This window comes from Rhamphochromis longiceps, linkage group LG3 (genome assembly GCF_057381845.1).
Source record: "Rhamphochromis longiceps isolate RC_006_pf linkage group LG3, R_longiceps_female_GT1.1, whole genome shotgun sequence".
Taxonomy (NCBI): domain Eukaryota; kingdom Metazoa; phylum Chordata; class Actinopteri; order Cichliformes; family Cichlidae; genus Rhamphochromis; species Rhamphochromis longiceps.
Window position 1 is genome coordinate 28,657,466 of NC_140559.1, and position 13,591 is coordinate 28,671,056.

Genomic DNA, 13,591 nt, shown 5'->3' on the forward strand with positions numbered 1-13,591 from the left:
ATTGAATCGTTCAATACTCGAGAATCACTTTACTGACTAATGAATCATGATTCACAAGCCCAACGGACTCACTGACTCATCCCTGTTGCTGTTAGCAGCAATGTATCTAGCTTATAATTAAAATTGTGGAGAAAAAACACAACATCCAGTATCTTAACAAAAAATTTCTGCTCTGAACTGGAAGAAAAAACCCTGAGTAGAAGCTCACATCAAGAAAATAGCTCCTCCGTTCACAGTAGCATCGCTCTGCTAACATGCTAACAACACATTTGAGCTACTCACCCCCTCCCTCCTGTGCTGAATCGTGGTGGTTTGCGATTAGGGTTGCCAACCGTCCCTTAAAATACGGAATCGACCTGTATTTCGAAACAAAAGTACACGTCCCGTATTGAGCTAATAAGGGACGCACTTTGTTCCGTAATACAGTGAGAATCAAAAGTAGTCTATAAATGTTTATGGAATTAACGCTTTGTTTGAAAACATAATTCCCAGCCCCTCTCCTGCTTTGTGACCAATGAGCTGACAGCACACTTATGACAATTCGAGTATGACAATTCAGATTACCGCTCATCTCATTGGTCGAGGAAAGGTCGCTTGCGGAGAAAATACCGGAAGACAACAGATGACCACAACAAGAAGCATGGCCAACAGGGAAACAAACGCCGACACTGCGGTGCAAGTCTCGGACGACAGTACACCTAAAGCTGGACAGACACTGTGCGATTTTCAAACTGCACGATTGACTCGCAGGGGTTAGAAGTTGGTAGGTCACGATGCAGGGTCTCACACTATACCGCCCGATGCTCTGATGCGACCTGAGTGCTCACACTGTGCCTCCATAACATGAAGGTTATAACAGAAAATCTGTCGCTCGCTCTCTCTGTCTTTCACTCACACAGACACACCACTACCATCAACTTTGCTAAATTGCTAATGAAAAACACTGATCAGGCAGCTGTGATTGAACAGCAATGTAAATCCAACTATTTTCAGGTTGTTGTGGTCGTGATCATTTTGTGATGCCACATCGAAAAGGCTCGGATGAGCTTTCCAAAGTTCTACAAGTTGTGCCTCCATTGCTTGTGTCCAGATCACACGCTGCACTGCCGTGCTGCTCCGTCTTTTTCACCGACGTTTACGTGTTTGCGCATGAGCAGTGTGAGCGGCTGCGGTGACACGTCACGAGCGATTGATGATCGGGAGCTGGTCGTGAGGTGTTAATCGCTTCTCGTTACCCCACGTATACTACACGATGCACGATGAAGGCCAAAATCGGGCCGATCACCAAATCAGTCGCACGACTCAAAAATCGTCTCAAAATGGGCCAAAGATCGCACAGTGTGAGCCCAGCATTAGAGCAGCAATGTTTGTTCGCTCAGAGAAAGGGAAGAATGGGAAAAGGAAAACACCTGGCTGGAAAAAGTTAATATGGGCATGTGCAGTGAAAATCAGCGCTATGTGGCCAGAAGTGTGATAATATAACTTATTTTGTGTAATAAACAACTGCAAGGATAGATGATTACAACAAATAGATCACTAATACATAAAAGTAATACATAGATGAATAATGATGATGAGTTAAGATGCTTAATCATGGGAACAAGCGGGTTTACAAACAGGAGCAGCTGATTAGCTTTAGAAAAGCTGAAATAATACCTCAACTGAAGCCAATTGTACTAAATGCACTAAATGTGCACTGTTACAAGAATATTTTTCTTTCTATTGCTTTCTATTAATTTATATAATTTTAAGTTAAGCAGGACAGAGTTCTTTTAAAGAAAGATTTACTTATATTCTCAAAAGTTAAGCATGACAGGCTTCTGTTTAAGAAAGAGACCTGTTTTATTGTGTTAATGTTGTCATTTTGAGCTAAAAATAAATGGCTAAATGATCATTTGTTTCACATGTGTTCATATCACAAAGAATAGAATATGCATCTACTTAAATCAACTTCAAGTCAAATGGTTAAAAAAATAATTTCACACACAAAAAAAGAGCTAGAAAATTCACCACACTGGGAAGGGTGAAGACAACTGGGTCGCCCGGCCCTGGCCACGAGGTGTCCCTTATTTATTTTTCAGGGAGTTGGCAACCCTATTTGCGATACATGTGGCAAAAAAGTGAGGTGTTGTGGCCATACTTGCCAACCTTGAGACCTCAGAATTAGGGAGACATTCAAAAGGACTGTTGGGGGTGATAAATACATTTTACAGTTTTTATTTATCGGCTAAAATACGTTAAATGTCACCATTATTATTGGCCGGCCCGGAAACAGCGGGACCCGGCCTTTGCGGTCTAAAGAAAGCCGGGTGCTGCAACACATTCTCACTCCCAAAGCATACCATTTTATGCTAGGTGACAAATCGTCAACATATTACGTTTTCTTTTTTTTCTTTTTTTAAATTCTTTATTTAAAGTAAACAAACTTACATATAAAATGTACATACACTTACAATTACATATACAAAACCGTGATCACACACCACTCATTAATGAAAAAGGAGAACAAGGAGGACAATCGAGCATCTGAGTCCACAAACCACTTTTAAAACTTACAGTTTCAATTCGTTCCAGGGGAAAACTTTCCCAAGTTTCAGGTCCATTGTTCGTCTTCTCCGCAGATCTGTAATGATATGTTTACTCACAACATCACTACCTATCATCTTTTGTTCTAACACTCCTTTGGTACGGGTTTCCCAAATATGTGTGTTTATTACACACATTACTAACCAAAAGAGTCTCCTTTTGTCTTCACCCATTTTTTCTTTAAACAAACCATATTTAACTGCTTTAATATTAACATCCACATCATAGCCAATCTCTGTCATCTTCTGCCTGATCTCAGTTGTCCTATAACAATCCAATAGAAGATGTTCTAGGGTCTCATCTTCATCACAGTCTGTCATAGGACATTTCATGGTGGTAACAAAACAACTCCACTGTACCACCGCCCTCACAGGGAGGCGCCCGAGCTAGATGAGCCATACCACGTCTCTCATGCTTTCAGATAATAATTTATCTTGTATATTTTTAACTATTGAAAGATTTTCATCTTTATTTGCATACTTATATTGAATTACACCTTCATTTTTGGTTTCATTAATTTTTTTATAGATATTTTTCATATTATCTTGGAGAATATTTAAACTATAATGTTCCCATTGACTTGATAAATCACCAAACATAAGTCTGTGGTATGGAACACCCGCTCTGGCCCTGCCTCTTTTCTTTTGCCACAATTCCTCTTTCCCTCGAACCCACGGGGCACCCCGAGAAATTGCGCTTTGAGTAATTTTAATAAAAGGGATTCGCAAGACAATCTCTAAGTCTGGGGCTCCCAAACCCCCGTGCTTCCTACTCTTGTACATAAATTATCTCTTAGTCACTTCTCGATTGGATCCCCAGATAAATTTAATGCACATCTTACTTATTTTCATTACGGTTGTTCTCGGAGGAGGAAGTATTGCAGCAAGGAAAAGAAGTTTTGAAATTGTGTGTGTTATTACAATGTTAATACGTGTTTTATAATTTGTATCTTTATTTTCCCATTTCATAATTTCCATTTTGATTTCATTTTCTTTCTTATTCCAATTTAGTAAAAGAGAGTCAGTATTATCAATCCATATACCCAAAATTTTAATCTCACTACATAGAGAGATCATCATTTTAGGTTGTCTGGACTGATGTCCAAGCCACACCCCTTCAGTTTTGTCTTGGTTCAGCTTGGCACCTAATGCCTGTTCGTAGTGGTGTAATATCTCCATAACTGAAGACAGCTCGTTTTGGTTTCTGATTATCACCGTCACGTCATCTGCATACGCCAAAGATGCGATTATATGGGATTTGTCAAGGACGTATCCCTTAATCCGTTTATCATCATTTATCCTTTTCAATAAGGGGTTAATTGCAAGGACATATAACGCAGCACTCAATTGAATAATAGAAATAAATTGGTCCGGGAAATTATAAGCTTTCATTACTTTCCATAAATAAGAGTGGGAAACAGAATCAAAAGCCCTCCTTTGATCTAAGCCTAGGATGCAGAGTTCTGAATCCTTTCCATTATAAATAATTTCTCTTAACATACTTAAATTATCCCACATCAGTCGTCCCTTAATTGCGCATGTTTGTTCTTTTTCAATGATAATATCTAATACACCCTCTAGTCTGGACATAATTATTTTAGCAAAGATTTTATAATCTACATTCATTATTGTCAGTTGCCTATAATTGTTAATGTCTTCTCTATCACCTTTCTTATATAATAAACACATAACTCCTTCATAAAACGATTTACCCATTGTTTCTCTTTCTATTCCTTCATTAAAATACTGAGTTAATAATTCAGACAGTTCTTTACTCACAATTTTGTAAAATTCAGAGGGGAGTCCATCCAGACCAGGTGTTTTATCGGTACTAAGTTGGTTAATTACTGACTCCACTTCGTCTCTTTTAATTTTTCCAATCAAAGTTTCATAAATGACAGAATCTAATGGTTCAACCTCACTCAAAAAATTGTTAATAACGTCGCTGTTTGTAGCTATGGATGAAAACATCTCCGCACAATAGTCTCTAATTACTTGTCTTTTCCCCTCTTCTTTAAAAACAGACTTTCCATGTTTATCCTTAATTGAGACAATAAAATCATTTCGACATTTCTTTTGATTATCATATAATCGCTATTCCCATGAAAGTCAGTACGTCTCAACATATTAAATAAAAATTCTCTATTGACTCGATCAATGTCCTCTTTAAGAGACATCATTTGATTTTCCTCCTCCTCTTCTTTCTCCTTCTTATTTCTTAAATATATATATCACATCTTCATTATATTTCACATTCTTTGCATGGTTTAATTCTCTCGCTTTAAATTAAAAAAAATGACACATAGTTTAAGGAGCTCCCAGAGTTCCGAGAAAGAAGTAGTAAAAATCTTAAGATGTAATATTTTCTTAATTTCAGATTTAACTTCGGACACAAGCAACTCGTCTGCTAACAAGGATGTATTCAATTTCCAATAGTTCAAAAATTCATGGGGACAAAACGATACTGTTGCCATAACCACCATATGATCTGAAAAGTCTGTTAAAAGAGTGTCATATTTCAGACCTTGAACATTATGTGATATGTAGAATCTATCAATCCTTGTTTTAGTTAATGAATCGAATATAGTGTAGTGGACGGTATGTGGATGCAAGTGCCTGTATAAATCACGGAGTGCTGCTTCCTTACAAACTTTAACCAACAATTTGCTTTCTCGCAATTCTCTAAATTCAACCTTGTATATTCTGTCAGTTGCTTCAGTAACAATGTTAAAATCTCCACACAGAATTATATTAAAACCAATCTCTAATAAATACTTAAGTTTTTTCAATGATTGTATCTTTTTCGTTCGTTCGGGTGCATTATAAACATTAATAATACGCAACCTTTGCCCGTAATAACAGCAATCAACAAGGAGGAGTCGTCCCGGTATTATGTCTCTTCTTTTGATTATATTCACCGTATCTTTTTTAAAGAAAATACCCACTCCGTCAGAGCTGTCTTCCCCTATCGATATTATTGAATGGGCAGTGTTCCACATTTTATTTAATTCACATACATCTACGTGTGTCTTTAATCTCATCTCTTGAAGGCACAAAATATCATAATCAAGTCTTTTTAAGAAATCAACCTTCCTTTTCCTGCTCTTATCTGATTGGAGACCTCTGACATTAAATGTTATTATTTTGATGTTACTCATAGGTTGACTAAAGGAGAGACCATCTCAGAAATATTACCAATATTACCAGACCAACTATTATCCTTCCGCTTATCTCTTCCAGAGCTAGAAGCAGAAACGCTCCTTTTTCTGCTTCCTCTCGTATCCTCGTTGACGAGCTCGTCGAGGGCCGGGTGACTTCCACTAAAGAAGGTCTTCCGTTTTACTTTCGTTTCCCCGGGCAGCGAAGCAAGAGCCAGAGATGCCGCCTCTGTGAGAGGGAAGGATCCATGGTCCTCGCTATCTCCATCGTCATCAGGTGTCTGCTCGCTGTCGATTTCTTCGTCGTCACTATCGCTTTTATTCTCACCATCCGATGTCTCTATGATTAGGTTACCATCTAGCTCTTCATCACTCTCGTCACTTTTTTTACTTGACTGAGACAGTGGAGATGGTAACTCATTTTGAACAGGGCTAGACTGGTTATCCTGATCATCCACTTGTGGGTTATCCAATCCAAGCGAAACTGGGAGTGACAGTGAGGCAGCTGTCGGAGGAGGGGGGGGGGGGGGGGGGGGGGAGGAGAGGGAGGGGGCTCTCTCACCTGGTCATTCACGGGGGGATCCATAACTTGAGAAGGATCCTCCAAGGAAGAGAAATCCATGGTGTCAGAAAGTCGGGGTTGTTGGGAAGATTTAAGTATATTCACGAAGGACTTGGGGCATTTAAAGAAATTGTGCCCTTTTGCACCACAGAGGGAGCACTCACTTTCGTTTTGGCAAATTTTAGCCTTGTGGCCCAACTCACCACATTTCCAACATTTGACAGTGGGGCATTCTCTCGCCTGGTGGTCTGGACCTTGGCAGATGAAGCACCTCACCGTTTGGCCAGGATAAATAATCCTGCCATTATAGGGGCCCAACGAGATGGAATTAGGGATGGAGATTATATGTCCAGCTTCATCTCTACGCATCCGAACTTTGTATTTTCGGACTCCATACCAGAATCCGAATTTATCCACTGGCTTGACTGGGGGTTGAAGAATCTCGCAGTACCTTTTAAGATATAACTCGATATCTTGGTCTGGAATCCTTCCAGTCCAGAATTTAACAACAAGAGTCACTACCTCGACCTGGACAGAAGACTCCACTTGCCAGTCTTTCCATTTCGGATGCGATGCGTTGGAAAGAGAGATCTCTAAGAAGCGACGTAAAGGCGCCTCTTGGGTGAAACACAGCTCAAAATCCCGTTTACTGGGCAGAGCAATGAAAGAGTATATGTCCTGCACATTCAGCCATGATGTTTGCAATAACAGCTCTTCAGCAACATAATCACGGGTTGGGGGGTCCCCGTTTCCGATGTACTTAAGTCTCACCCATAGACTGCTGAAGTTTGAAGCAAACGATAATGGGGCATACGGGGCATGATTACATAACCAACTACTCCTCCGGTTTTTCCGCGTCCACTCATTTTGGCAGCTTAAGTGATACTGAACCTTAACCACACAGCAGGAGACAGAGAGCATTTTGCTTTGGTTTTATTTTGACTTTATATTAAGACCCTCTATTTTGGTCTTGTGAATAAAACAAACACTCTGCTTAAGCACTCACAGTATTTTTTTGAAGGTGGATTTCAGTCCGTGACTATGTAAGATGACATGAATGAACGCACATTTCAAAATAAATCAATATGCATAATCTACATTTCCCAGTAGACAACTTGCTAAAAACACATTAACATCAAGAAGAATGTTTGCTTAGAGAGAAGTGTGTGGCTCTTAAAAGAGCCTTTGTTTTGGTGAAGCCGAGCGCTTTGCGTTTACTTGGCCTTGGCGGGCTTCTCGGTCTTCTTGGGCAGCAGCACAGCCTGGATGTTGGGCAGCACACCACCCTGAGCGATGGTGACTCCCCCCAGGAGCTTGTTGAGCTCCTCGTCGTTGCGCACAGCCAGCTGCAGGTGGCGCGGGATGATACGAGTCTTCTTGTTGTCGCGGGCTGCGTTGCCAGCCAGCTCCAGGATCTCAGTGGTCAGGTACTCGAGCACAGCCGCCAAGTAAACGGGGGCGCCGGCTCCCACACGCTCCGCATAGTTGCCTTTGCGCAGCAGTCTGTGGACACGATGAGCGGGTCTTAGCCTTAGCTCTGGCTTTGCCTCCAGTCTCTCTTTTTTTTTAAAAAACAAAAAAACAAAAACTGTTTATTACAATTTGAATTTCCCAGCATGCCTAGGGGCTGATACAGACGGGGATCAAACTGTCTGAGCTGTGCTTTAAATAAAGTTTTACGTTTTGTGTGTTTGAATCAAAACTTTCTGTGAAGAAGCCCAAACACAAACCCGAGGAAATCAAACACCTCACTGCTGACAGCTACTTCCTGTCCGACCTCTGACCTGTTGTATTTACTGCTTGCAGGATTCAAGAAACACTTAATCAGCATCCAGTAAGCGGCAGGAAGCAGCTGATTACATCTGAATGGACTAACAAAATAAAAGTCTGGCTGTGAATAATGTTAGCAGAGACGGGTCTTCCAGCAGAATCTGCATGAATATTGAAGATACTTATATTGTCTAGATGGAGGAATAATCACACGTGGGGCATCGGCTTTCACCGGAACATCACACCAAAAGGTGACTTTGTTTATTGAACTCTCGCGTGCACTCTGCAGCATAACAGGAAGCATCCTTTCAAAATAAAATCACAACAGATGACAATGAAGGCATACCTATTAACTAGCTCAACACCCCCACTTGCACTCACGTTGTCAGCTTTACATGCATTCCAAAAGAAACAGTTTTTTTCTTTACTATTTGTTTACACTCCAAACATTCTCAAACTTCAATAACTTCCCCTTTGTTGCTGGCTTTGTCATAACATCGGCCACCATCAGACCTGTCGAACAATATTCCAATATCAAATTTCCAGCATTAACTGTTGATCTCACAAAATGATATTTGATATCGATATGCTTACACCTCTGTTAGTTAACAGGATTCTTTGCCAATGCAATAGTCCCTTGATTGTCCTCAAAAATCTTTGGTGGTCCCTTTTGATGCTCATACATGCTTTGCAACAGTTGTGTCAAGTACAAACATTCTTGTGTTGTTGCTGCCAAAGCTATGTACTCTGCTTCACAAGTTGACAAGGCAACAGTTGGCTGCTTCTTTGTTCGCCATGACACCAAAGTACCTCCTTCATTCAGGCTTACGCAGTAACCTGTAGTACTCCTCCTGTCAGTCACATCAGCAGCCCAGTCTGAGTCACTGTGACCTTGTACTCTCAAATCTTTGTCACTTTTCCTGTAGCACAATGTCTTGTCTTTTGATTGTTTCAGGTACCTTAGAACATGTTTCACAGTAGTCCAATGTTCCACAGCTGGTTCTTTGAAGTGCTGTGACAGCTTACTTACAACAAAACTCAAATCTGGTTGTGTGCAAGAGGTCAAGTAAATAAGGCTACCTACTGCCTCTCTGTACATTCTGACATTGTTCATTTTCTCAGCATCATCATTGTAGTTCCACTTTTGTTCACAAGGAGTTGATCTTGGTTTACAGTCTTGCATTTGAAATCTTTCCAGTATGTTTTCTACATATCTCTCTTGTGACATTTTTACAGTCTTTGGTTTGCTCAAAATCAATACCAAGAAAATGTTTGAGATTCCCCATATCTTTCATTTTGAACCTTGCAGTTAGCATTCCCTTCACAGTTTTCAGAACCCTTTCATCACTGGCTGCAATAATAATATCATCAACCCATATGATCATGATCACTTTTTCTTTTCCTGTTTTCCTTGTGTAAACACAATGATCTACAGGACTCTGCATGAAACCGTTCTCTATCAAATAGTCATGTAATGTCCTGTTCCAGTTTCGGCCTGACTGTTTAAGCCCATAAAGTGACTTTTCCAGCTTGTAGACCAGTTTCTCATCTGTTTTTCCTTTTACTTCATAGCCTTCTGGCTGCTCAACATAAACTTCAAAATCTATTGGTGCATGCAAGTATGCGGTTTTTACATCCATCTGATGCAAAATCAGGTTTTCTTGTATTGCACACTGCATCAATACTCTTATGCTTGTCAGGTTAGCAGTCGGAGAAAAAGTTTCATCATAGTCTATCCCAAAACACTGGTTGTAACCTTTAGCTACGTACCGTGCTTTATATTTTTCTGATCCATCACCACTGGGTTTTTTTTTTTTCTTCACATTTACCCATCTACCCCCCACTGCTTTCTTTCCCTCAGGTAAGATTGTTAGGGTAAAGGTGTTGTTCTCTTTTAAGGATTGCATTTCTTCATCCATAGCTGCTTTCCACTCTTTACAGTTGGGTGACTTTACAGCTTCACTGAATGTCACGGGTGAGTTACTTATCAGTCTGTAACAGTAGTCTATGTTAGTCAGCACTTGATCATCAATGTCTTCTCCTGACTCATAATCATTTAGATAATCTGGTCTCTTTCTTGTTCTAGAAGGATACCTTCTGGAGTTTTCAGTCTCATCACTAAGTGGCATCTGACTGTTCACTTCTGGTTGGTTGTCAGTATCTGGTTCCTGTGAACTGGTACTGGGGCTTTCCCTGTCCATGTTTGGTCTCTCCCTCACCTGTATGTCCTCATCCTCAGATGTCGTATCAGTTTGTGTTTGCTTTTCCTCATTGTGTTTGGTTACAAACTTAACCAGCCTAAACTTTTGCACTTTAGCGCTGTCTGGGAAATAAACCTTGTATGCTGGGCTGTTTTTGTCGTAGCCTACAAAAATCCCTTTTGTACACCTAGAATCCAGCTTACCCTTGTCTTGCTTGTAAGCATAACACTCACACCCAAACTTTCGCATTCTGGATAGATTGGGCTTCCGCCCAGTCAGCAAAAAGTAAGGTGTCTGTCCTGTCCGGTTGTTAAAGCACCTGTTTCTCACAATAGCCGTTGTTTGAACTGCATACGTCCATAATTCTTTTGGTATGGCACTCTCAATAAGCATGCACCTCCCCATATCAAAAAGTGTTCTCCAGCCACGTTCTGCTGTACCACTCCGGTGAGGGGAATATGGGGCTGAAGTTTCATGTCTTATTCCATGTTTGTTTAACAATACCTGGTAACTCTTTGCCATGAACTCTGTGCCATGAACTCTGTGCCGTTGTCTGACCTGATACACTTTACCTTCCCGTGTGGGGCTGTATCGGCCAAAAAGATTTCAGTTGCTTGCATTGTTTCACTTTTGTTTTTGAGAAAATATACAAATACTGCACCGGAAAAGTCATCGGTAAACAATAATGCATATCTGTGTCCATCTCGTGATTCTGGATCTATCGGCCCTGCTAGATCCGTATGTACCAGCTCGAGAGGTTTCTCAGCTCTCCTGTCAGGGTTTCTATTCCTAGTCTGGACAAATTTTCCCTGAATACACACCTCACAGTTCAAACTTTCTTTGTCAGTTTTCCCTTTGATTTTCATACCTTCAACCACATTTTGTAACTTCAGAATGTCACTATGATTGCAATGTCCCAAAATTTCGTGCCATGTCTGCACATCAAAACAATTATTACACTTATCATCGTACTCACTTACAGTCTCAAGGTAATAAAGTCTGTTGTGCTCATGGATGTAGAACTTTGTACCGTCTCTGTGTTGAAGGACGTTCCTTCCTTTCTTAAAGATGATAGTGGCTCCGTTCGTGGTGGCCGCTCTCACAGAGAAGATATTCTGTGGAAATGAGGGAATGCATAGAGCGTCTTTCAGTGTTGTTTTACACTGTCTCCCTCTGCTGTCAATCAAGCACACCTCTGCATCTCCTCTGCCTTCAGCCACTCCTTTACACCTGGTGCCATCAGCTAATTCCACACAGTGTGTTCCCGGCTGGAAGTCGTCATTAAATTTCTTGAACGCTGTTTTATCATTCAGGATGTGTGATGTTGCGCCAGTATCCACCATCAGGCCTTTGGTCCTGATGTCCTGTCGCTGTTGAGGTTCCTCGTAGTCATCGCTCATCCGGAAGACATAGGTGTCGTCGCTCTCTGCGTTGCCGCCCTCCTCCGAGGCTATGCGTGCTTCATCATTCCGTTGTCGTCTCCTGCAAGTCGACTCTCGATGGGTGTTGCTCCTACAGTGACCGCACCATTGTTTGTAGCAGCATGCTCTGGCCTTGTGTCCCCGCTGGCCACACTTAAAACAGACTATGTCTGACATGTCTCTCCTGTGGTCATTAGCAGCTGCTGCTGGTCTCGCGCTGGGTTCCACTCTCGCCTTCATGATGTTATCCTCTTGTTCCACTAAGCGCATTTTCTCAGTGTCCTCATAGCTGCGGAGTTTTGTTTTAAATTCTGCAAACTTGATTTCTGATTCACTTTGCGTAATGTGAACAGAAAAAGGTTTAAATGTTTCTGGTAAACCTTTTAACACCATCGCTACAAGCAGACCATCACTAAGTGTCTCTCCAGCATTTCTCAGGGCTGTAATAAATGTCTCTGCGCGTATGATGTACTCCGTGACGCTCTCACTGCTTGCTTTCTTCAGAGAAGTCAGTTCAGTATAAAGGCTGATAATTCCTGATTTACCTTTTCCCGCATAATAATCTCTTAATTTTCAGTGCCTCGCGTCCATCATCGGCAGCTTCTCTCATCACGAGCGATAAACTCTTATCATCCAGGAACTGTATTAACTCTGCAAAGGCCTGGGCATTCTTATCGTCGTCCTCATCACTTTTCAATATTGTGTCTTTTAGACCTTGTAATCTAAGATGTCCCAAAAATTTTGTCTCCCAAAGTTCATAATTCTCCTCATCTCCGTCAAAAACCAACCTTGCCCATCGGCCACTGGGTTCACCAGCACGCTTACTCATGGTGCTAACTTAGCATGCTAGTCCTCACCGAACACGCTGTACTTTGCGACTTTTCTGGTGGTAAACTTTCCCCTGGCGTAGCTTCAATGTTTTCCTGGGCCCATAACCTGTTAGCAGAGACGGGTCTCCCAGCGGAATCTGCATGAATATTGAAGATACTTATATTGTCTAGACGGAGGAATAATCACACGTGGTGCATTGGCTTTCACCGGAACATCACACCAAAAGGTGACTTTGTTTATTGAACTCTCGCGTGCACTCTGCAGCATAACAGGAAGCATCCTTTCAAAATAAAATCACAACAGATGACAATGAGGGCATACCTATTAACTAGCCACATTAATGCCACTCCGCCTAAGTCCGAACCTCCGCCTGATGTAGAGAGGGCGGGGCAGAAACCTGCTTCCTGCCTGAGAGAGGCGGAGCTTCAGTGGCTCTTCTTGGACGAGCCGAAGCCAGAGAAGCCCATCACTGCCGCCATCTCTTCGTCCTCCTCGAAGTCCACGTCCTCCTCCGCCCGTCGCTTCCGCTCCTTCTGCTTCTCCTTCTTGTACACCTTCGCCTTCTCCTCCTCCTCCCGCAGCTCCTTCACGCGCTCCTCGAAGTTGTACTCCTTCTGCTTCTCCTCCAACTTCTTCTTGTTCACCTCGAATCTCTTCTTCACCTGATCAAGAGACGAGCGCTCCACCCGCATCGACATGCCCAGGTTCCTCTGATGTTTTTTGCCGTTGATGTGATCCAGGAAGTTGATGGAGTCTTTGACCACACAGTCGCACACGTTACAGTAATACCCGCCCATCTCGGCCTGCGGTGTGGTCTTGGTGATGATGATGGTCTTCCCCAGCTTGGACTCCAAGTCCACCTTGTAGTCCCGGTGATGCAGGAGGTCCCGCTTGACCGGCGGCGCAGTTTTTCCATCTCGCCGCTCGTACTCCCTCTCCTCCACCAGACGTTTCTGGGCGAGGTTCTCGTACTCGTCTTTGTCCCATTTCCGACGGAAGTCGTTTTTACTCGACCCGCTGCCTGACGCCATCTTGTTTACTTTTGACCGGAAAAAATCTCCGG

General features: G+C 42.0%; 1 pseudogene; it reads right to left on the reverse strand.

The window, feature by feature from the left end:
• Nucleotides 1-12,336: 12,336 nt before the first annotated feature.
• On the reverse strand, nt 12,337-13,591 carry LOC146673843 (zinc finger matrin-type protein 2 pseudogene; annotated as a pseudogene).